This window comes from Anabrus simplex, chromosome 8, assembly GCF_040414725.1.
Source record: "Anabrus simplex isolate iqAnaSimp1 chromosome 8, ASM4041472v1, whole genome shotgun sequence".
In the NCBI taxonomy this organism is placed as follows: Eukaryota; Metazoa; Arthropoda; class Insecta; order Orthoptera; family Tettigoniidae; genus Anabrus; species Anabrus simplex.
In genome coordinates, this window is record NC_090272.1 from 148,397,213 (window position 1) to 148,422,647 (window position 25,435).

The 25,435-nt window shown below is 39.6% G+C and overlaps 1 protein-coding gene and 1 non-coding gene across 2 annotated transcripts in view; both read left to right on the top strand.

Annotated features, from left to right (window-relative positions):
• Positions 1-25,435, top strand: part of sp3 (spermathreecae) — a 338,003-nt gene that overhangs the window by 144,329 nt on the left and 168,239 nt on the right. The gene's annotated exons all lie outside the window — the stretch shown is intronic.
• Positions 11,407-11,483, top strand: TRNAL-CAA (transfer RNA leucine (anticodon CAA)). The gene has a single exon. It is a non-coding gene; the product is annotated as a tRNA-Leu (tRNA).

Sequence of the window (25,435 nt, forward strand, 5' to 3'; positions counted from 1 at the left end):
ATTTTCTCAGATCTGGTATCCAAATTGCAGCTGTCCCAAGGTTGTCTGCGAACCATCCTGGATGATACCTGTCATGATACTGTTCACTGAGTAATAGTAGATCTGCTCCTTCCTCAAAGGTCAGCTGAGTGAAAAGATCGTTTGTTGTCCGACTTCTGTGCACATTTGCCTGAATAATTCGTATAATTTGTTTTTGGTTTTAACCGCCTCAAGAGCTTTACAAAATACAACGCAGGCACCTGAGCCAGGTATGTGATTTCGTTTATTCTTTTCTACGCCCCTGTCTGTACAAATTACACATTGTGGATTTGCTTTACAGCCTGCTGCAGCCTTTGCAGATACGCACATGATGTCCGTAAGAAAGACATCGAAAGCAACGGGGTACCACAATTCTTTTTCGTATCCTGCAGTAGAGCCATCCTAGTTTGATTTAACCAGCTTCCAGAAGTTCATAGCCGCTTTGTCTTCCAGCTCTACTATGGCGAGTTTCTGCCCCCTGCTGTTCCGTTTTGTGACTATAATTTTTATCTTGCCATTGAAATTCCCCAAATCCCACCTTACAGCATCTTCTACATCCACAGCAGTGGTAGCATAATCCATATCCCGAATTTCAAGTGTTGTTCGGGGGATCAGAACTTTCACTTCACCATCTTGTCCAACAACATCTCTCAAAGATATTAAAGATGTTCCTGTTCTCATTTTACGTGGTTTTCTTAAATTCCAGAAGAACAGCACCCGCTCTTGTTTTACGAATTGACCGAATATCTGTACCGCTTTCTTCTGGCTTCACTTTACTTCGAATGTTTCTCGAAACATCCGCATAAGTCTTGCCATTCATGTTGTGAGGAGGACAGCTTCTGAATGGCTCCGTGGTTTGGGGTGACCTTGTTTCCTCTTCTTTCCACTTTTTGTGGCTGCGTCGTGATATTTCTATCGGTTTCTGGTTGCGTATTTTTTATCTCATAGTTCTTCTTCCTTTTCTCTTTGGGGGGGACTTTTTTTGATTCCATCTCATCTTTCTTCTTGGTTGTCATTGATAGTGATGTTTTAGTCAGCTCCAGCTCCTTTACAGTTGTTGAATTTTGTTCTGATTGCTCCCTTGTCTTCTTCCAAGACATTCTGCAAGTTGCTCCCGTGTCTAGAGCTTCCTTCAATTTTGCCAGGCTGTTCCAAATTTCCTTCTTCAGAGGAATTGCCATGATACTTTTTAGCGATGCTCTGACAATCTTGAGATGCTCCTCTTCCTTCTGTTGATATTCCGTTATTTGCTAATTTACATCAGGCCCATTTTCGGAATTCTGGATGCTTTCCATTGATGTACGAGATACATCCTTCATCGTCGCATAGAATTCCTGTCTCTGACATCATGTCAGCGCGGGAGTCTAACTGGCCGTGACTTAGATCTTGGCGATGGGTCTTGCCTTTGGTGTCTTATGTTCTTTGAAGTAATCTTTTATAACCTATAATTCAGTGTACTCGAACACTTACCTTTAATTTCTTGACACAGAAACCACCGAATATAATTATCAAACTTATAATCAGGAGTAAGGGTAATAAATCATCACTTATACTCACAATCTAATAAAATATGTTTGTAATTAGCAATGAAAGCTTCAGTAGAAGCACGCACAAATATTTCCTGGCCTTATCACTTCGATGACAACAACAATAATAATAATAGTACCAATAATAATACCAGTGACATGATGCTGATCAGGCGGGCACGTGTCGGGTCACCCGAAAATTCTACAGCTGACAATTCAGCTAGGAGAACTCTACAGCTACCTACTCCTCCTGCCGAAGATGTTTCAGAAGTTCAGCTGACCACAAAGGCAGGTAAACCGAGGCAGTGCTTGAAATGGACAGATGATATGAATAAATTCATAATGCGCTCCTACTTTATAACTACGAACTTAGAGAAAGACCTTACAACGTACAGGAAAGATACTCACAGGTTGTTTGTGGACAAATTCCCCCAGTACTCCTTTGTCACAGAACAAAGAGTTGCAGACCAAAGACGTGCAATAGTAACCAACAACAGACTTCCTGCCACAATAATTCAAAACCTTAAGGAAGAAGCTGCTAAAATTCTAGCTACGAGGCCGAGCAGTGAAGGCAACTCTATCTCAATGCCTCAAATTCGTCAGGATGATTCTGGAAGAAAAGAACCACAGGAAGACAAAACTGTGGAAATAAGAGAAACTGGTGATTTCTCAGGTGCTGATGAAGCACGTCGTGCTGAAGACATGTTTAAAGAGGCGATGGCGGAGTTCGTGGGTCTCAAAGTGAACTATAGACCAAAACTGCCCAAAATTCGAGAAACACCACTGAGCAAAAACCTTGTAAGTACTGTAAATAACATCCTACAGCAGTATATAGAAGAATCCAGTAGCATAGAGGAAACAAACACCCTCGTTTATTGCGCAGCAGTAACTGTGGTTAGGATGAACAACCAAAATCTAATACCCATCTCCAGAAGCTCTTGTAAGAATGCAGATTCAGAATACATTCCACCATGGCAACGTCGATTACAAAGTGATATCCAAGAGCTAAGAAAAACCATTGGTCAACTTTCCGCATACCTCTGTAACAAAACGAAAACGAAAACTAACAGAAACTTGAGGAATGTGTTCAGGAAAATCAACACCCACACAAATGAACCCGAGCACAGAGAAAAGTTCAAAGAATACATTGACACCCAAAAACAAAAGTTGTGTGCAAAAGCAGCAAGGCTCAGGAGGTACAAAGAGTCTTGAGCTAGGAAAATGCAAAACAACCTTTTCTCCAAGAATGAGGGCCAATTCTACAGAACGCTCAAGCAAAATCGGCAAACTAAGGCAGAAGAACCTCCAAGTATGCAGGACACGGAAGACTTTTGGAAACGTATTTGGTGTACCAACACAGTCCACAATACAAAAAAAAAAACATGGATTAAGGAAGAGAAAAACAACAATGGTTATGCAGAAATGCATTTTGATACCATAGAAGAAAGCCATGTGAGTAATGCTGTCAGGAGAACTCAAAGTTGGAAAGCACCAGGTACAGACAAAATACACAATTTTTGGTATAAACATTTCACTTGCGTCCACAAGAAAATAGCCCAACAATTCACTTATCTCATGCATCATCCTGAAGAGTGTCCTGAATTTCTTACATCAGGAATTACATACCTCCTACCTAAGGAAGGTGGAAATGCTAAAGATCCATCATCTTACAGAACAATAACTTGTCTACAAACGATCTACAAACTTTTTACAACCAATGTATGAACATATCAGCAACCATAACATTCTGACTGAGGAGCAGAAAGGATGCAAAAAGTCATCACTAGGGTGCAAAGAACAGATAATCATAGACTCTGTTGTAACACAACAGGCAATACACTCACAAAGAAACCTGTACACAGCGTATATAGATTATCAGAAAGCATTTGACTCGGTTCCCCATTCATGGTTAAAAGAGGTACTTCATTTGTACAAGATCAGTCCTGCCATAATTCATTTTCTTGAAGTTACTATGAACAATTGGAAGACAAAACTCTGCACTAAGACAGAAAATAAATGTATCATGTCCGACACAATTAAAATTGAACGTGGTATATTTCAAGGAGATTCATTAAGTCCTCTGTGGTTTTGCCTTGCAATGAATCCCCTATCCAATCTTCTAAAAGCTACTGGTTTTGGATTTGATATTAAATATAACAATGGGAAACACAGAATATCTCATTTGTTTTATATGGATGATCTGAAAGTGTGTGCCCACAACGAAACACAAATGAACGCCCTGCTGAATATAATAGACTCTTACTCATCTGATGTGGGAATGACGTTGGGAGTAAAGAAATGTAAGCTGCTAACAATTGAACGTGGTCGGTACACAAACTCCCAACCATATGAGCTCCATACCGGATCTTTAATTGAGGGAATGATACAAACAGAGACATACAAGTACCTTGGATTTGCTCAGAATACAACTCTGGAGCACAAGAAAATCAAACAGGAACTCGCTGATAAATATATATCGAGGTTGCATCAGATTTTACGTAGCTACCTAAATGCCAAGAACAAAATTAAAGCAATAAACACGTATGCTATTCCAACCCTTGTTTATTCATTCGGAATTCTGAAATGGTCTGCTACAGAAATAGACAGCATACAAAGAAAAACGAGAACTTTGCTCACCACATATAGATTACATCATGCCAATTCATGCATGGAAAGGGTCACTCTCCCACGAAAATTGGGAGGCCGAGGAGTACTGGATCTTCAAGTCATGCTCCTGAATCAGATAAAGAACCCACGGAGATACTTCCATAAAAAGCAAGAAAACAGCCTTCTCCATAAAGCTGTAGTACTTGCTGACAAGTACAGTGTTCTGTATCCATACAATGCCTCTGACCCACATACAAATCACCAAGTATCCCTGCAGGAGAAAGAAAGGACATGGCGAGAGAAGACCCTCCACGGAAAATACTACAGCAATCTAAACCAACAGAGCATAGACAAGAATGCGTCGTGTATGTGGTTACAAAGTGGGCGCTTATTTGGGGAGACAGAGGGATTTGCAGTTGCTATACAAGACCAAGCAATAGCTACAAACAATTACAAAAAGTACATCATCAAAGACACCAGCGTACTCTCCGACAAATGCAGACGATGCTCCGTTCATCTCGAGACCATCGACCATATCACTGCGGGCTGCCCAGTACTTGCCCCCGTAGAATACACGAGACGACACAATCTTGTCTCGGGAATTATACACCAGGCACTTGCTCAGGAAAACCAATTAATTCGGGAGCGTATCCCTTATTACAAGTACCATCCAACACCATTCCTGGAGAACGAGTCGGTTAAGCTTTATTGGGACACTGCTGTAGTGACAGACAAAACAGTCAACCATAACAGGCCAGACATCTTACTGGTAAACAAGAAAACTGGGACGACTTTCATTATTGACATCGCTATCCCCAATGACACCAACATTGACAGAAAGTACAGTGAAAAAATCTCCAAGTACAAAGAACTTGCAGAAGAGATAAAGAGGATCTGGAAGATGAAACGGGTACGAATAGTTCCTGTGATTCTGTCAGTCAACGGCCTCATTCCACATACACTTCACAAGAGTCTGCGAGAACTGGGTCTTCCACCGAACATCTACAAAATTATGCAACATTGTGCGATCGTTCCTCTCGCAAGAATGAAGATCCCATGATCTACAGTTTTGTATATACCTGTACATCAACGTTTGTATTATAATGTGTAAATACTTTAATTATGTAAGGCACTTGGTGCATCCCGTGCCCCTTTACTACCCATATTTCCTGTGGAGAAGTGTATGAATAATAATAATAATAATAATAATAATAATAATAATAATAATAATAATAATAATAATAATAATAATAATAATAATAATGTGGATATTTTAAAAGATTGTTCCGAAACTGCATACAGTCGATATCCAATTAATGATTTACATGACTAATTTATCTTGTATCCTTGTATCCTTTCTCAAAATTTAAAGGTTCAATGGTTCCCTATTGAAGTTCATTACAACAGTCAGTACAACATAAAATAGACTGATCTACACTACAAGAGGATGTTTATCCCTAATTTGAATGTTTCTTATGCACTTTGTTATATGTTACGCATAATTTGGTTTCTCACCACATCAAGTCCTTGTGTATCAACATATCAAAGAACAATTTTAAGACTTTCATGTGATTAGCTTGCGACTAATATGTGTGATCAAATATAAATGGGAATTATTTTTTAAAATTTATTGCATCAACCAAAAGAAGTACACATATGGAGATCACTTTTCTACATACTGTCCTGCCTTCGATACACAATTTCTCCATTGGATTGGTTAGTTTTTGATGCTGCCCTGATAGAAAGTAGAGGGACATGTAAGGAGCCACTGCGCACAAACTCTTCTGCACTTGCATCATCATCGAGCAGCTGTCCTCCTAGGTCTTGTTTAAGTGGTCTAAACAAATGGTAGTCACAGGGCGATAAATCTGGACTGTACGGAGGGTGTTCCAGAGGTGTCCAGTGAATTTCCTCCAGTTTTTTCCTGCATTAAAGCAGCAGTATGCGGCCTTGCATTGTCATGGAGAAGAATGGCATTTCGTAACGGTTGCTGGCGTCGCTTGTTGCAATATGCAGCTTTTGCTTCATCCAAAAGACGATAGTAATAGGCTGCATTAATTGTCCTTTGTTCATGAAGAAAATCCACAAGCAAAATGCCTGCAGAGTCCCAGAAAATGGTTGCAAACACCTTTTCAGCAGATGGGCATGTTGCGGCCTTGACCGGACCTGCTTAGTCTCTTCGATGCCACTCCATGCTTGCTTGCTTTAACCCTGGATGTAATGATGCACCCAAGTTTCATTACAAGTCACAATATGACGCAAAAAATCCTCTCCTTCCTCCTCGTAGCGACGCAGGAGTCTCTGACAAACTTCCTGGCGTAAAGTGTTTTTGTTCTTTTTTGAGGAGATGAGGAATCCACCTGGCAGACAATTTTCTGAAATGGAGTTCATCTCTGATGATGATTTGAACACTTCTGTAATTTATTTCTATGGCTAAAACAATATGGAAAATTTTTATTTGCCGATCTTCACCAATAATGTCACGAATGACAACAAGGTTGTCTGCAGTGATGCTTGTCCGTGGTCTCCTTTCATGAGGTTTATTTTCCACAGCTTCTCTTCCTGCCACAAATTTTTTAGCCCACTCATACACTTGAGTCTGCGAAAGTGTTTGTTCCACAAATTGTGTGCGGAGCCATTTCAAAATTTTGGAAGGTTTAGTGCCCTCTTTTGCGAGAAATTTGATAATGATGAGTTGCGCAACAGACACGTGCACGTCTTACTTACTTACTTACGATGTACTGAAGCAGCCCAGCTCTCCACTGTCGTTTGTGCATGCAAGTCCCTTCTCAAGACACTCCCACCAATATCCTGGCGAAGCCCCTTCTCAGCATTATTTCTAACAGCAGCAGTACATTCAAATTCCCGTTTATATTCGATCTGCCTTCGTACGTCTTGATAGATGTACTTTCTATTTATATTTTAATTTGGTGTTTCGTTCCATATTTTAATGAGTCATATGTTAGTTTCCCTATGGATGTAAATTCTATTGTTCTCTTTTAATAATTCAAATTTAATAATGGCTTAGTACTTATTATCTGAAGATGTCCACTAAGTGGACGAAACGTAGTAATATTTGCTCTTAGGTGATATCTTTTATCTGATTAAAGAGTGTAGTGAATTGATAGATCTTTTACATTTGTATATGCGTAAAATTTTGTCACGCAAATTAAGGTATGTTTTCCAAGAGAGTGTCTCATATATATTTAAAAATATAAGATGCATAGCCTGTAAATACATATCAATTACACACAGTCCGGCTCCATGGCTAAAGAGTTAGCGTGCTGCCGTTTGGTCACAGGGGTCCTGGGTACGATTCCCGGCGGGTAGGAAATTTTAACCATCATTGGTTAATTTTGCTGGCACGGGGGGTGGTTGTACGTGTTGTCTTCATCATCATTTCATCCTCATTTCATCCTCATCATGATGCGCAGGTCGTCTACTGGCGTCAGATCAAAAGACCTGCACTTGGCAAGCCAAACATGTCCTCAGACACTCCCAGCACTAAAAGCCATACACTATTTCAATTATACACACAGACGGGATAAAGGATATGGTAACAGAAAAACATGCATCTAGGTTAATTGTGCAAACTTAAGAATTCTTTTTATTCAGTGGAGCTTCCCGATCATCAGAAGGAATTTCATTTTAATCAATCTATCCCTCTCAAAATCACCCTTGTGATCATGCCATTAAAACCTAATCAGTATACTAAAAGAAACTTCCCCATATCTTTTAGTTTTCTTTTTTCAAAATTCTGTTTAATCTCTCGGTTGTCATGACAAACCTCCGGTGTAAAGCATAGGTGGGGCTGGCCGACATAGGGCAAAGAATAGAATAAAGAATGCTTACATATGAGGTGCTGGACATCACGATGTCAAAATGTCCTCACACAGTACGAAAAATGGAAATATACAAGTACACAAGAATAAGAGTATAAATTACAAGTAAAAGAAAATACCAAATAAAGCAAGATAATCACACAATCGTCCAAAGCTCAAATGCTCAAGACATGAAACCGGGGGGGGGAACAAACGTGTGGAGACTAGGAAATTATTGGACTCTGTATACAAATAGCCCACATCCGTGGAGCGCCATTATAAGTAATTACTCATAACATTCAATACGACGATTGAATCACATCATTTAACTTTCATTACAAATACATACATTTCTGTTGCAGATGAAGACAGTCAGGATTCACAATACGTTAGGCCAGCAGAATTTGGCAGCAGAGATACAGAGGAAGGTGGACTACCGAACCATTCATATGTACAAAAAGAAAAAGGTCTCCAGAAATGTCATAAAATATAGGGAACAGATGAACAACCAATTATCACCAAAGTATCTCTCGTTGTTTGTACTCAAAGCTCATTAAGTGAAAGAGGAAAAGGATAAATAATTACAATGATGCTGTCACTTGGAATCTGTTGGCTGCTCAAAGAAAAACGAGAATAGTAAAGTAGCTTGAACAAATCACATTATGAAATATCAAAAGGAAGCTTACATTAGATAATCGTGTCGATCAAGACACCATATAGACGAGAAGGTTAAAAGAAACTGAGTTTAACCTACGAACATCCCACTACGACTAATATTAAAACGTTTTCATTCCATCCCTGAAGGGGATGCCAGGCGTCCTAGATGGTAACACAGTCTTTCAGGCCAGGGAGATGTGATACAGTGAGGAGATGTTCAGAGAAGGTGAGGGAGTTGGCGGCCATGGCCTATACTAGGAATTGTCCTGGCATTCACCGTAGTGCAGGTGAATGGAAAACAATGGAAAACCATTCTCAGGACAGCCGACGTTGAGGACCAGCCACCGTCCATCTCCCGAATGCAGAACCGCAGGCACACCTCCTTAGTTTGGTTGGTCGGTCGAAGTACAGAGCTGTCAGACCATGGACCAGCCATGGCCACTTGTTGGCCAAGGCCTACTTTGCAACCACCGTCACCACCACCACCACCGCTGCCGCCGCTGCTGCTACGACGCATACTATTCTTCTTATTGGATTCCTGAACTGTCCTTATAAAAGCTTGAAGTCAGTATATGATCTGCTTTTTATTAATTCATTCTATGAACAATCTGAAACTCCAGTAATTGCATAAATAGGCCACAATACTATCTTCGACGGTCTCTCACCGGGAGGTTTATTACGGTGAAAGAGATGTGCAGAGAAGGTGAGAGGGTTGACAGCTGTAGCATATACTAGGAACTGTCCAGCATTCGCCTTAATGCAGGAGAATGGGAAACCATTCACAGAACAGTCGACGGTGGGGACCAGCCTCTCTCCGTCTCCCGAATGCAGAGGCGTAAAGCCGCGGCCACCCTTCCTCTGATCGGTTGGTTGGTCGGTGTGCAGAGCTGTCGGACCTCGAACCAGCCACGGCTACCTGTGGGCCGAAGTTCACTCTGCATCCGCTGACCCCTGCAACCACCTAGAATGATGCATTCCATACCACTCCATTTCAGTTTTCTTTGGTGCGTTCATCATAATTAAGGTGAGAAACTTATGCTTATTTTCAGTAAATGATCCCTGATCAGGATTTCAAAGCACCGACAATCAGGCTACAAAAAAATCAAGGAGTGGAATAGTTCAGTCATGCAAGAGATCAGAGTTATACTTAAAAGGGATGGCAGAGATCACAAGAGCGATATGATATTACTGCCATCTTTTGGGACCACCATATTAAAGTAATACATCAGTTAGTAATACAGAACAGATTGCGTTACCAACTGTGAAGGTAATGGGTGGTGTGAATAAAAATGAGTCTAAGCGAGTGAGCGTGTGCTCGCTGAGTGCCTGAGTGACTCCCTGCCGATGAGCTTCCACTCCGCATTTGCGGTGAATAAAAATATAGAGCGGAAGCACAGCGTACACTCGAGTGTATGGAGCAGCCACTCATTGTCACTGATCAAGGTCGTGCACGTGCCATGTATATAACACCTTAGACTGTGATAACACTTTGATGACTTCCGGGTAGTTCATTCCTTAACATGGCAGAGGACAGTGTGGAATTCCAGTCAGCTTTTATCTCCATTTTAAAGGGCAATCCAATTATGTTTTCAAAGTTACAGTTACCGGATAAGAAGCACAAGAAAACAAGTGCAATAAATGCAATTCAGTGTGAACCACTCGCTAACTTTAACTTGAAACATTTCCGTCCAACAATTGTCTCATTAGCTGAATGGTCAGCATTAAGGCCTTCGGTTCAGAGGGTCCCGGCTGGGTCGGGGATTTTAATCGCCTCTCATTAATTCTTCTGGCCCGGAGACTTGGTGTTTGTGTTTGTCTAACACTTTCCTCGTCATATTCGCACAACACACTACGCTATCAACCATCACAGAAACACGCAATAGTGATTACATCCCTCCATCTAGGGTTAGCATCGGGAAGAGCATCCGGCTGTAAAACCGGGTCAAATCCACATGTGCGACACAATTCGCACCCAGGACCCCACAGAGGTGGGAAAAGCAGTAGAAGGAGAAGAAGAATTTCCATCCAACAACTGTTGGTAAAAAATTACAATACATGAAAACAAGACTGAAATATAAAGTAGAATTAAAGCATACGGGAAAAAATGCATATCGTTAAAATAGTGGGAGAAGCGGCTGATGAATCTGATGCAGGGGGAGAATAACCCTACCATCGGCCATCTGAAAGATAGGAAATCTTAGCCTGAATATTACAACATTAATAAATTGATGAAAATGGTAGGCCTATAGCGTAAATAACAAACATTAATTATCGAAACAGACTTTCAGCATATTAGGTCGTGTTACGTACATGTAGTACGTGTTGAAGAGATGTTAAGTACAGAACAAAAATGGCCAGCCGGACACCAGTCGGATCCGAACCCACAACCTCCCGATTTCGCGTCGGTTGCTCTACCAATTGAGCTATGGTGGCCTAGGCCATCTTTGTTCTGTTTGAAAGGATCTGAGCTACAGGTCTGGCACTGATGCTAGCATACTGTAGAGTGCGTTTAAGTCGCCCGTTGTGGGGCATGTCAATGAATATTGAATTTTCACGACCGCATTGTAATCGAAACCGACTTTCAACGTATTAGGTCGTGTTACGTACATGTAGTACGTGTTGAAGAGATGTTAAGTACAGAACAAAAATGGCCAGCCGGACACCAGTGGGATCCGAACCCACAACCTCCCGATTTCGCGTTGGTTGCTCTACAGTGTGCTAGCAGCAATGCCAGACCTGTAGCTCAGATCCTTTCAAACAGAACAAAGATGGCCTAGGCCACCATAGCTCAATTGGTAGAGCAACCGACGCAAAATCGGGAGGTTGTGGGTTCGGATCCCACTGGTGTCCAGCTGGCCATTTTTGTTCTGTACTTAACATCTCTTCAACACATACTACATGTACGTAACACGACCTAATACGTTGAAAGTCTGTTTCAATTACAATGCGGTCGTGAAAATTCAATATTCATAAACATTAATTATGATGAAAATAATATATTGACAATTGAATGAAATGTTTATCCCTTTAACGCCGAAATTATGTTTTTCATCCGTTTGAAATTCGTCTAAATCACTTCAGGTCCATAGTATAACATAACTACAAAATATTAAGCTCATACTTTTCACGGTTTCTTCTTTAGGTGGCGTGTTCATCCGCTAGGCGGATGTGTTAGCATTCCAGTCTGTATAGCATTTCTTTAGTATTTATAGATTTTATGTATTGATATTGATAAATTATGAAGAAAATACACTAAAATAAACTAAAGATGATAATTTATGAAGAATATACATTAATTACAATATGTACATACATAAATAAAGCAATGAAAGTCTCAAGATATTGGTAATATATAGAGCCCGGAATTTTATGCACTAATAGGTTAGAATGCAAACTTGCTGAAGCGAGAAGCAAGTATAGTCTACCTTCACAACGATTATGCTGTGGGGGTTGTATAAACATTAGGGTTACGGCCCATCAGAACCCCTATAATTTATGTTACTCTTTCTACATTATGGAAGTGCGGATGGCCAGCATTTCCCACTAACCAAATTAGTTTGCAATCTAACCTATTATGAAAATCCGGGCTTTGGTAATATATTACATTACAGAGCTCGATAGCTGCAGTCGCTTAAGTGCGGCCAGTATCCAGTATTCGGGAGATAGTAAGTTCGAACCCCACTGTCGGCAGCCCTGAAGATGGTTTTCCGTGGTTTCCCATTTTCACACCAGGCATATGCTGGGGTACGTTAATTAAGGTCACGGTCGCTTCCTTCTCTAGCCCTTCCCTGTCCCATCGTCGCCAAAAGACCTATCTGTGTCGGTGCGACGTAAAGCAACTAGAAAAAAAAATTTAAATTCAAGTTATCCAACTCACAGAAATTACCGAATAGGAACAAATATAAGAACTGTATGCTTCACGCTGTATGAAATAGGACAAAGCATGGAACACAGAGTCCAACATTACATTTTATGCACTCGGTGCGAACAGTACTGGAGCATTCCTTTCCAGCACAGAGTCGTCGATTGCAGGGCGCTACGAGGTGCCCAATCCCATCAAGTCGTACGTCGTCAGTGACACTACTCTGCTGGATGCTGTATTTTGAGGTGATGGGGCGGCCTCTTCCTATTGGCGTTATTTTGAACTTGTGTAGATATATTTGCACATTGTGGCGACGAAATTCTAGATGTGACAAATCACATCCAGACCTCCTTAGCAGTAACCATGAATTGTGAATGGATACGTCCAGGTGCCATGTGAATAGCGACCACCACCATTTCTTTCCATGTATGCCTACTCTGTAGTATGACACATTCTGGTCCATCCTATCTGTTCCACCCATTTCACTGTTGTAAGCTCCAAACACAGCTGGCCGGTTTATACGCACTTTCCTTTTCTCTGCCTGGAAGTATCGTGTTACCTTAGAAACTGGTTCAACACCATGGTATGTTGATGCTATGGTAACCACGGAGTGATCAACCCACTGAACAATACTTATACCCTCCGAGTTCGTTACCATGTCGTATGTCCCACGAGCCTGTCTCTTCATTTCATTTGAAGGTGTGATCGAGCAGTCTTTAGGAATTCTATTTTCTCGAATGGTTCCTGTAGCACCATATCCGCAATGTTTTAGATGAGCCAAAAGTTCCATTCCAGTAAAAAGGTTATCAAAATATAATTGAAAGGGTGTGACATATCATCAGGTAGTTCTTCCAGCATCAGTACCATTGGAGCAGCACACTTACCAAATCGTTGCTCATGTTCAGTATTACCATGAGGATTCCTTGATATATGTCAAAATTTATGAGATAGCCCGAGGGAGTGTTCAAACACCAGACCTTATAACCAAAGCGGATGGGCTTTCTGCGGCTGAATTGCTTGCAGCTGTGCTTACCATAATATTCCACCATGCATTCATCAAACTCTAAATCCTTTTCAGGCTGGAAATTCGCAAGGAGTCTTTTCTTCAGCATGGTTATAAGAGGTCGTAATTTCCACATTTTATCATTCATATCAGGCTGAGTATTATCCGCGCAATGAATGAAGCGACAAATTTCCAGAAAGCGGTCTCTTCTCATAGCATTTACAACAAGTGTATTACATACATCATCCGCTGCTTCCCAATACGATTGTTTTCCAGGCACATTGTTGTAACCGGAAAGAATTAGCACAGCAAGAAATACTTTTAATTCCTCCTTAGATATTTTTGGGACGTCACAATTCTTAAACAAGACAAACTTGCTTGATTCTTGAATCATGAACTCGATCACTTCATTGTCAAACATTAGTTCAAAGCACTCTGTAGGAGATTTCCCGGATAAGGTGGAAAAATCGGCTTCCGGGAATATGCCAACTGAATCTCGGTTGTCATCCTTACTCCACATAGGATTTTTCTTTGAACTTTAGTTTTCTTGCTAGATGACTGATCTAAAATACCTGCTGAAACGGGATCATAGTCTGCGCCTCCTATACGATCGTTGCCAGCGAGTACAATTTCTGCCTTACTTGAAAGCTGGCGACCTGTGAGGTTATCAACCAAACCACCAACATCTTCATCTTCTGAATCTTCGTCGGAGTGAATATCAGCTTCTGGAGGTACAATAAAAATGCTGTTAACATCTCCAATTTCTTCGTCTGATTCAAGAATATCTAATACTTCTTGGAGCATAATGTCTCTGTAAAAAAGGGAAACAAGGTTTTGTAGCTGCATATATGTTAACAAGTTGCAATTTATTTAAATGTAGAATAGATGACCGTAAATCGAATAAAATTGTTCAATTAAAATTGATGTATAACAGTAATCGTAACAGATAGCATAACGTCCACCATCAAATACATGCACAGGGTGAATAGCTAACACAGGCGCCTAGCGTGATCATACGATCACGCAATGTTTTAAGTACCTACGGGAGTAATATTTACTGTTAAATGTAAATTGCGTGGCTGTGAGCTTGCATCCGGGAGATAGTAGGTTCGAATCTCACTATCGGCAGCCCTGAAGATGGTTTTCCGTGGTTTCTCATTTTCACACCAGGTAAATGCTGGGGCTGTACCTTAATTAAGGCCATGGCCGCTTCCTTCCAACTCCTAGGCCTTTCCTATCCCATCGTCGCCATAAGACCTATCTGTGTCGGTGCGATGTAAAGCCCCTAGCAAAAAAAAAAAAAAAAAAAAAAAAAAAAAATGTAAATTAACTGCATCATAATGTGAACATAAATCACTCCCAAACTTGTTAAGCATACGAGTTGTGTAATCTAAACATAAAAAATGAAATGGTGTATGGCTTTTAGTGCTGGGAGTGTCCTAGGACAAGTTCGGCTCGCCAGATGCAGGTCTTTTGATTTGACGCCCGTAGGCGACCTGTGCATCGTGATGAGGATGAAATGATGATGAAGACGACATATACACCCAGCCCCCGTGTCAGCGAAATCAACCAATTATGGTTAAAATTTCCGACCCCGCCGGGAATCGAACCCGGGACTCCTGTGACCAAAGGCCAGCACGGTAACCATTTAGCTATGGAGCCGGACATCTAAACATAAATATATGTGAATTATCAAACTTACTTGAAGCGCGCCATCATGATTCAGCTGTTGTGACAATGACACGAAATGAAAGTGCGCCGAAACAATGAGTCGATATGTATCACGTAATAATGTGCTCGCACACAGTTGCCACATGCTTCTTGAGTTGATCTACACTGTCAGCAATCAATTCCAGTGCTATACAAAGCACTGAGAGCAATCTAAATGAAAGAATGCAGGCCGTGATCATATGGAGACGCACGGCGTTAATGGGTTTGGAGCCAGATCTGCAGGACCGGATGAGTTGGCCGTGCAGTTAAGGGCGCGCAGCTGTGAGCTTGCATCTGGGAGAAGTGGGTTTGATCCCCACTGTCAGCAGCCTTGAAGATGGTTTTCTGTAGTTTCCCATTTTCACACTAGGAAATGCTGGAGTTGTACCTTAATTAAGGCCACGGCCGCTCCCTTCCTACTCCTACGCCATTCCTATCTCATCGTTGCCATAAGACCTATCTGTACCTGCGTGACGTAAGCAAGTTGTAAGATCTGCAGAAGTTGTCATCCCTTCGACTTCCTGCAGAGGCGTCGTAACTCTGCAAACATTGGAGTTCCTCCAAATTCGGGAGTCATAGACACTCAGGCCATGATACATCTACACTGGTTGAATTCTTCCTTTCCATTGCAAGTGCCCTGTACATTAATGCTAGGGACGCATTTTCTGTAAATGTAGTCATTCCCATGAACATGTGGTTTCTGAATTTGTACACGAGTACAGTCTACAGTTCCGACAGCATAAGGGAAGCTCAAACATTCTTACCACTTAGCCCGTGCTTCCTGCATCTAAGCAACATTTGTTGGAATTTTATCTAATAATCTGCTTTTATTTCTGTTCATGTCAAAACCTGCGAAAATGTTTTTGACATGGTTCTCAGAGATGTCTTCACCAACTCCACTCTGAAACCCAGGGTCACCAACATAACGCAAGATGATATACATTTTTTCTTCATTTGTTAGTGCACCACCTCTTGTTTCTTTGGAGTGCCCAAGGAAATGCTCCGCTAACCATTCAGCATGCTCCTTGAAAATCCACAGCCTGTTTCCAGTCATCTGACCAGGTCAGGAATGGAATGAATGAAACGGTGAGGATAGGAATCGTGCCGGCTGCCAAAGCCTGTCGCACTACTCTAGGGTAATGATTAATGACTGGCAGATGAAATATGATATTGGAGAGTGTTGCTGGAATGAAAGATGACAGGAAAAACTGGAGTACCCGGAGAAAAACCTGTCCCGCTTCTGCTTTGTCCAGCACAAATCCCATAAGGAGTGGCCAAGATTCGATCCACAGAACCCAAAGGTGAAAGGCTGGCGCGCTGCCATCTGAGCCATGGAGGCTCTTCAGCATGCTCCTTACTGGACCTTTATAACACTCTGTAATCAAGTTGAGATGATTCTCTGCAAAGTTTATATAATTTTCTTTTCTGATTAACCACCACCATTACCTCTGCCATGCTATTAAACTTACTATCATTTGGAGTCACCTACTGAGTTAGCTCAAGGAAACATCAGCAGGCGCTTACTGGAAAGAGTGCCTGCTTTATCTTTATTCACCAGAAATTTGGAGCGCCCACTTTGCTACTCGAGCGACTGGAGTGTGTGCTCAAGGTCACAGGTCTGCTGTAAGTAACTGCTTCCAACAGGCGGGTTTTTTTTTTTCACCTCATTGCGAGTGCCTGCTATAAATTCGCGAGTAAAGAGTGCGTGCTCATTTTTATTCACACCACCCAATGAATCAATAAAGAACATGCAGGTATTTATACAAGACAAGAAAAGGTTTCTGGCTCACAGTTAATACTACTTTGTTCTCTTTTAGTATGCAATGTATCAAATTTGGCTAAAATGGAAAAAAAAAAAAATCGTATATGGTTAGTCCATAATTCGTATCCATATCTGTAGTTTATTCTATGGTGAATTATAAATGTAGAATATAAAATTTAAAACCTAATTTTCAAAACAATTCTATTTGGTATGATTTGTGGGAAGCAGGTGTAGTAGCATAATATCTTTTAGGTTTCTTTCTCATTTTATTGCACATTAGCCTTTCTTTTTCAACAGATATTAATTCATTTCCATTGAAATGTTCAATGTATGTAATTGAAGATTCCTTTAGTGTCCAGGCTACTCATAGTATGAAATTGATGGTCTCAGTAGCTCAGGCAGTGGAGTGCAGGCCTTCTGATTCCACATTGGCAGGTTTGATCCTGGCTCAGTGTGATGGTATTTGAAAGGGCTCAGATTTGGCAGCCTCGTGTCAGTAGATTTGCTGGTATGTAAAGAAACTCCATGGGACAAAATTCTGGCACCTCGTAGTCTCCAAAAATCGTAAAAAAGTAGTTAGTAGGATGAAAAAAACAGTAACATTTTTCAACATTATTATAACATGAAACAGAAACATTGATCGGTAGTGATCTTCCACGAGCAGTATAGAGTTCTAAAGAGAGCTCATCAAGAGTTCCCACTTTTCAAAGAGTCTATCCATGAAAATATATTCATGAATTTTGGAACTGATCAGTTTCTGTGTCCATAGATGTACATACGATTCTTCCTATTGGATTCCTGAACTGTCCTTACAAAAGCTTGAATGCAGTATATGATCTCCTTTCTATTGATTCGTTCTGTGAACAATCTGAAACTCCAGTAATTGCATTAATAGGTCACAGTTCTATCTTCGAAGCATGTGTCAAGTGTATTCTGGCATGCGGGAAGACAGATAACTTGTCTCTATTGCCAAGGTGTTTGCGCATGATACTTAGGCATATATTTGCTTCTTTATATGGAATAGGGAAATCCATGTATACACACATTACTGGTACATCTAGGAGGTAAATAATTTTGTATACATCGAATAAACTTGACCTATATACTAGTTCTCAGTGTTTAATAAATTTGTTGACTCTGACAGTAGTCAGTGCTTATATCTTCGATTTTATGGTTATTATTCTTTTATAACATGGCGACTTCGGTGGTTTGAAGACTACTATTAAACAAATAACCAGTCCTCAAGGCAGAGGAATTAACCATGCTCAGCCTGAACTCGGGGCCCTCTGAGCCAGAGGCTGCTTGCTGACCGTTCAGCCAAGGAGCCAAACTCCTTAAAGATTAGCATGTAAATACGGTGGAACCTCTATTTAATGAAACTCTCTATATAACAAACTTTTTGGGGGAACTGTTAGATTCCTTTACAAAACATTTCTATTTGATAAAAACAAAATATATTTACCAAACTAATTTTGGTTAAAAAGGGAAAAAAGAAACCTTGCAACTCCCAGAGTAGAAAAAATTTGCATTGACATCACAATACAGGCTGTTAGTTTATCAAGGTGTTCCAAGTTGAGTTGTTTCTGCTCTCTTAACAAACAAGTCACTAATACAGTCACCAGAGGCATATTTATGTTTTCATAGCTATACAGTTACAGTTTTGTATGTCCTTTTTTCTATTGCAAGTGCTACCAAACCAGACCAGATAAATGCAGTATGTAGGAAAGGATTGAGCGTTATGGAGAAAATATCTTTATTGAAAGAAGTTGATAATGGCGTATGAAAAACGAATATTGCAATGAAATTAGGGATTCTGCCCAGCTCTTTGTTGACTGTAATAAAAATCATGACATTTTGAAAGATGCAGAGCTTTTAGTTAGTTGTTGAAAATGGCCCAAAATGTTTAAGTACAAGGTTGTAGAAGGAACCATTTTTAAGTGGGTGAAGATGGTGCATGATAATAACATGCCTATATCAAGACGACTTACTTGTGAAAGGACAGATGAAAATGCATGACATTTGGGGCATGACATATTCCAAGCAATTTCCATTTGGTTAGACAAATTTACAGCTTATAAATCTCATATTTTGTCCCATATTGGCTCAACACAACTAAGGTTATGTTACAAGGAGATTCCCACCTTCCAGTACTTGTACAATTTACTTATAGCTAGTTTATTGTTTACATGACCTAATCCAGCTTAATCTCTTAAGTCTGGTAATAAATAGAACATGTTTTGTTCCAATTTGGAACATCTTCAGCTAAAAAATTTAACAAAAATTGACAGGACAATTAAAATATATATACCGGGCGAGTTGGCCGTGGGCGTAGAGGCGCGCGGCTGTGAGCTTGCATCCGGGAGATAGTAGGTTCGAATCCCACTATCGGCAGCCCTGAAAATGGTTTTCCGTGGTTTCCCATTTTCACACCAGGCAAATGCTGGGGCTGTACCTTAAGCCCACGGCCGCTTCCTTCCAACTCCTAGGCCTTTCCTATCCCATAGTCGCCATAAGACCTATCTGTGTCGGTGCGACGTAAAGCCCCTAGCAAAAAAAAAAAATTAAAATATATATGGTGATTATGATGATGATGATGAGCTAAAATGTTCATTAATGTTGGGTTAAAATTTCCAACAGGTCAGTGTCCATGTTAATGAATAAAGACCCCTTACGCATCTGAAGAAGATTGCAGCAATTGGAAATGTAGTCTCAGAAAAGATTTTGAAAGACTGTGAGCCTGACAATGTTTTCAACATGAAATAAACAGAATGTTTTTTAAGGTGGTGCTTCCCAAACAAGTAATTATCCAGACAAAAAGTAGCAAAGAGAGTGTGACTGTTGTTTGTGGGAACATGTCTGGAAAAGAAAAAATGAAACTTCTCATGATAGGGAAAAGCAGCCAAGATATTTGAAAGAGGTCATATCTTTTTGAGACTGATTACGATTTCAGTAAGAATTACAAGTATTTACGAGAAGTGTCTTTTGTGTTTAGGAAAAAAAAATGGTTACAGAGAAGAGAAAAGTTATTCTCTTTACAGGCAATTGCTCAGCACAGGCTCCTTCAGCAAACAAATGAGCAAATGTGAAGCTTGTCTTTTTCCCTCCAAACATCATCAAAATTACAACCGTTGGGCCAACTGAAAATGCTTTTCCAAAAACAGATTCTCAAAACTGTCATTTTACATTTGGAAAACTGTGAACTTCCTGATAATATCATTGATCTCAAAATATATATTTTAGAGCTGTCAAAGATTTGGCAAAATGAAGTTGCAGAAATAACAATTAAGAACTGTTTCTTAAAAGCAGGGTTTTGTACAGAAGCAGCAGTGAAAGAATACAGCATAGTGTCTAGAAGAGTGTTGAGGCTAACTGCTGCAAGCAGCAGGTGTAATTAATGACATTCTACTGGATGAATTTTTAAGAATGGATAAATATGATGTTGTTGCTAATTGTTCAGCAGATGATGAAATTCTTGATTTGGTCAAAGAAGTGAATATCCAAAATAAACATGTGAAGAAGATAGGTACTGTACTGAAAATGTTTCTGACTATATCTTCCATTGCATAAATAAATGTGAACACTTTTACAAGTGTTCTACTAAAATGGCTCAGCTGCTGATAGGACAGTTCTTTGAAGTGAGTTGTTACTGAAAACATTTTTCTATGACTGATGTCATTTTATTAGAGTATTGTGTTTACTGGCACTTTGTAGAAAATCACAGTAGACTGTCTACATACATACATACATACATACATACATACATATATGGGTTTAAAACATATTTATTTTTAGTTAAAAGAAGTGTGATTTCTATAGAACAAAATTTTTGTTTAACAATTTTTTTCCCTGAGAACCGTTCAGTTCGTTAAATGGAGGTTCCACTGTAAATTGGCAACTTGGATTAGAACTCATTGTGAATCACAGGTATTAATGATTGCAAGGCTCAACATAAATGATGCTAGAGGTGAATAGGTACAGAGAAAGATGTCATTTCTCTTCATTTGCAAATTACTACAGCACTGACCTTGCATAGTGATGTCAGCTAGGTTAAGGAAACTTTAGTATCACACTGCACAACAAGTTTACAATACTGACTACATGTAACAATACTATTAGAAGATGAATTTCACAGTGTGATCCTAGAGAACGTATTAAATTTATGGTTGATGTGCTAAACTAATATAAAGCATTGAAAACTGGCATATATATAAAAGAAATACAGAAACATAGATATTTACTATGCATATCCTCTTAGAACCTTTGGAGCCTTCTGTGTGTTCTAGTTGGCTTATGATACTAGATTTACCGAGCTCGCATTTGGGAGATAATAGGTTTGAACCCCACTGTTGGTATCCCTGAAGATGGTTTTCTCTGGTTTCATGTTTTTACACCAGACAAATGCTGGGTCTGTACTTTAAGGCCATGGCCACTTCCTTTCCACTCCTAGCCCTTTCCTATCCCATGGTCATCATAAGACCTATCTGTGTCGGTGCGACGTAAAGCCCCTAGCAAAAAAAGACCTATCTGTGTCGGTGCAATGTAAAAAAAAAAAAAAAAAGAGCTAAAAAGGTAAATTTACAAATTCCTTTTCCTACATTGCATATTTTATCACTTTCTTCTTCACTTTCTTCTTTATTGTAGCCACAAGCTACTTGACTCTTTGCCTGTTGCTGATTCTTGATGGTGGATGCAGTATTTTTGGACAACGCAGTGTAATAACATTTGGAGCACAGCTAGTGTATCTGAATGCTGCTGATGCTGTTTTCTGATCCAGTGAGGAAAGCTATGGCAAACTGCCTTGCTATTTAGCATGGCTTGTATGCCTCATTTTGGCACCTCTCTTGGTATCTGTGGTTTCCCTATAATTGCATAACATATGGTGAAGCTATATGAGGATGCAACCATAGAAAACTTGTGATGTATAAAGGTAGTTATATTCTAGGAGAACTGAAACATTCATTTCCAGTGATGAATACAAAATGAGTACACAATTTTAGTACTTCTCTGAACTGTTTATGAGAAGTTATTAGAATATTCTGTTCTGCAATATTACAATGGTACTTCTTTAATATTAAGCATCGAAAACATTCAACTTCTATGCTTGTTCAATATATGAGTGATATCTGTGAAGCCTTTTCAAGTCTGAATTACATACATTTGTATGCTTTTTATTGTTTGTTTCAAGAATTAAAGTGCATTTTGGTTAAAAAGTTGGTATTTAAAAGATGCCCATTGTTAAATATTTGCTTAATAGAATACTAAATTCATGTTGCAGAAATTTAGGACTCTATTGATTTTTCAGGTTAGTATTACTAGTAATTGATGATATAAGTTACAATTCAATGAATTACTTCGTCAGATGTTGGAACTGAGGTTTCAAAGCAATATGTGTGTTGGTAGAATAAGATACTTCAGATGGCCTTGGATTCCTTGCAGGGAGTTACAGGTGCAGGTGTAAGGAAATTAAATTCTAATATCTCAGTGTAGCAACAGTCTGAAGATAAAACTTGCAGTTAAAGAGTTTATTTCAAATGGTGTTGCATTCTGTAAAGCAAGCAAAAGGCAAGAAAGTACCAAACACAACTGCTACTGCTACCAAGAAACCAACAGTGGACTAGGACAGGGTGTAGTGGCCCATGAGGGAAGTCGCTGAACTCATTGTTTGCTTCTCTCTGGCTGAGGCAGTATTCTTGGGGTTAATAATGTTACTTCTCAGCTCCTTTTTAAGCCCTTGGACTTACATATTCTGCAGATGAGTACTGTGCACTAGAGTGGTTAAACAGTCCGTACATGAAGGTCGACACTCAGCTGAACCACTGCGATCAGTCACCACTGATCTGCATTTAGGGCAGTTGCCCAGGTGGCAGATTCCCTATATGTTGTTTACCTAGTCTTTTCCTTAATAACTGCAAAGGATTTGGAAATTTATACATGTCGCTTGGTAAATTATTCCAATTTCTCACTACTCTTCCTATAATCAAATATTTGCCCCAACTTGTCCTCTTAAATTCCAACTTTATCATCATTTTGCAATTTTTCCTAATTTTAAAAACACTCCATGTGTTTGATCACTTGAACTATCGAGAGCACTGGAGTTTGATGGCTTCCCATACTAAGTCACATCCCACCACCACATCTTTGTAAATGCAATGCTCTAGTTCAAGGATATCATAAAATAACTATTAACCATTCATGAAGACCTTGCAGCCGTGACAGACTACAGTCAAGGTGTCCCCTCCTTTAACTCCTTTAACCGGCAATAATTTTGACTTGAACAAACAGTGGTCACATGACTGGGGGAACATTCTTTTATTTATAGCTGCATAGTATGTCTTGCATCTCAAAAGTGCCCCTGTATTTAACCTACCTTGAGGAGCTTGGCCAACTCTTAATCATGTACAGACAAAGCATGGAGTTTGTCGGACTTTTTATATAAGTGAACAAATAATTTCATCCATGGTGTGAGTGTGATGCTGCTGGAAAAACTGTCCACATGTACTTCCAGCCTTCTCCATGTTACGCCAAATAGTCCTTTCAGCCAATTCCGAGCAAAAAAAGAAAAATTCACCATTGTGGCACTTTCACTCTTTTCCATCTTCACTCTTCAACTATATTTTGGGTCTCGCCACTTGGTGCATTTACAAGAAAAGAAATACAGGACCTAACTTGAAAGAAAGAAATTTAGAAAAATAAAGTTTCACCGCTTCCAGTGCCTGTTTAATATATCAACTCTTATAATATTCCTGTGAAATGCCCTTACTCTTAGGCGAGTGTCATTGCATAATTTTGATTGTGGTGTAATTCAGTTCCTCAAGAGCCATTATCAGGACTTTTGGTGTTAGATGCAGAAATAGAATCGAGGAGCTAAGCTGGATAATGAACTGCACTGTTGTAATTCACATTGGAGTTAGCTTTCATGTGAAAAAAAAAAAAAAAAAAGACTTAAAGACTTGATTAAAACTCTCACCTTTATGTTTTACTTACATAGTGTTGATTATTTGGGAGTTTTTAATAAAGTCCTTTTTTTCCACAAAACTGGGAAATCAACGTGGATATTGAAAATGATAAACTATGATTGGAGTTAGCTAATGTGCATTTTCTTTCTTTGCCCAAAATTCATGCCATATTTTCTCATGTCTTTCTGGGACCTATTCATGTTTTGTAATCAGGATAACTTGTTCACAAAGCTGCGTATTTCCAGTGCTATGGATATTGAGAAAGTCTTGAAAAACAGAAAACATGACCAGTTACTGTATATTACTGTGAGGCTGAACGATATTAGCCAGTGATGAAAGTATGATAATGTTATCAGTAGTGCCCTATAATGTTCCATTTGCAATTTCTAGCAGTATATCATTGAATTCCTCTTCTCCTTGATGGCCATGTTGTACACATGTATTGGTAGTGAGAAATTAACGTACCGAGCTCGATAGCTGCAGTCGCTTAAGTGCGGCCAGTATCCAGTATTCGGGAGATAGTAGGTTCGAACCCCACTGTCGGCAGCCCTGAAAATGGTTTTCCGTGGTTTCCCATTTTCACACCAGGCAAATGCTGGGGCTGTACCTTAATTAAGGCCACGGCCGCTTCCTTCCCACTCCTAGCCCTTTCCTGTTCCATCGTCGCTGTAAGACCTATCTGTGTCTATCTGTGTTGGTGCGACGTAAAACAATTAGCAAAAAAAAAGAAATTAACCTCTCAATCAGTGGGCATAAGTAGGAATCCTACACTTAGTGCACTCTTGTGTCGTCTCGTACAATTGGCAATGGCAGTGTCTGATGGAAGTCTCTCACATCACCAGCTCTTCCTAGCCATATGGAGCCTACACCAATCAGCACATTGTATACATTCTAACAGCCTGCATTAAGACAGACAATACATTTAACTGCCAAGATCAGTAACATTTCTGCAACAATAAAAAGGTATGGGGCATGAAAGATTGGAATGAACTTTTCTTTGTTACAGAAGATACATTATTAAGATGAACATAAACATGACAGGTTGCGGGAAATAATAAAATACAACAATATCTATCTCTATATTATTTGTTGTAAAATCAATTTTTACAGTGCATAAGATCAGAAATTTAATTTTCTACAACTTTCTTTATATAGTGTTCATTGATAAGAGTGGTATTAACGGAGATATTTGAAAGTTATTTTTAGACCTTCCCTTACATTACTATTTCACGTTGTGACTTATAGCCTAGATTGTACTGCATTCTCCACTGATCTGAAATACCAGTTTTCATTAAATTCTGTTCAGCCGTTTTCTCATAATATGTATGCAGACAAACTTGACAGATATTTAAAAATTACATTTTGTTCTTACTCTTGACATGACTTGACACATAAGTACCACTTTTTGGACATTGCCGACCAACACATGAATACCAATTTTTAAAAATTCTGACCAAAGTGCAGACACAATTCTCTACTTGAAATGCAGGGCAGTTTCATTTTTCTGTTTGTC